This window comes from Euleptes europaea, chromosome 18, assembly GCF_029931775.1.
Source record: "Euleptes europaea isolate rEulEur1 chromosome 18, rEulEur1.hap1, whole genome shotgun sequence".
In the NCBI taxonomy this organism is placed as follows: Eukaryota; Metazoa; Chordata; class Lepidosauria; order Squamata; family Sphaerodactylidae; genus Euleptes; species Euleptes europaea.
In genome coordinates this window covers 8816850-8817698 of record NC_079329.1, presented here as the reverse complement: position 1 = coordinate 8817698, position 849 = coordinate 8816850, and positions in this window count along the sequence as shown.

Below are 849 nucleotides of genomic sequence, written 5' to 3'. Positions count from 1 at the left end.
CTCTTATTTTTTTTGCCTAGCTGGAGTTGCTTCAGTCCATCATGTAAAAAACAATACTTGAGGAACTAGGGAGAGAACAGAGTAAGTAAAGGTTTTAAAAAAAAATACCCACAAGAGTAAGGAGCAAAATATTTTAAAGGTGATCTGAATACAATTTTATGGACCCATGTTAAAATTTTGACATATTCTCAGGTAACAGCACAATTAGCATCATTAGCATGATGGACCCATGTTAAAATTTTGGTATGTTCTCAGGCAACAGCACAATTAGCATGGAGAAAAATCCGGCAGTCCACCTAGAGAATGCAGGGGATGTCAGGAGTCCCAAATTCTATCCCCTGAAGATGTGGTGACCTCCTTACCCAAGAGAAAGATTGCAGCTGTTGAAAGACTAGAAATTGAATAAGATTATGCTACAATTTACTAACCTAAACCAAAAAAATAATATAATCTGGTAACAAAACAAGGTTTAACCTGAACAAAGATGCCTCCAACATTAGGTACATGGCGTATAGTACATTCAGGCTACAAGGAAGAGATGCAAAAAACCCCAAAAGGCCTGCTTTGATTTTGGGAGGGCCTACCCTACTGTGTGTGTAAAGTGCCGTCAAGCCGCAGCTGACTTATGGCGACCCCTCTTTTGGGGTTTTCATGGCAAGAGACTAACAGAGGTGATTTGCCAGTGCCTTCCTCTGCACAGCAACCCTGGTATTCCTTGGTGGTCTCCCATCCAAATACTAACCAGGGCTGACCCTGCTTAGCTTCTGATATCTGACAAGATCAGGCTAGCCTGGGCCATCCTTCATCCTAAACTCTTCAGAAAGCATAATCCCCTCCTCAAATGAGCAG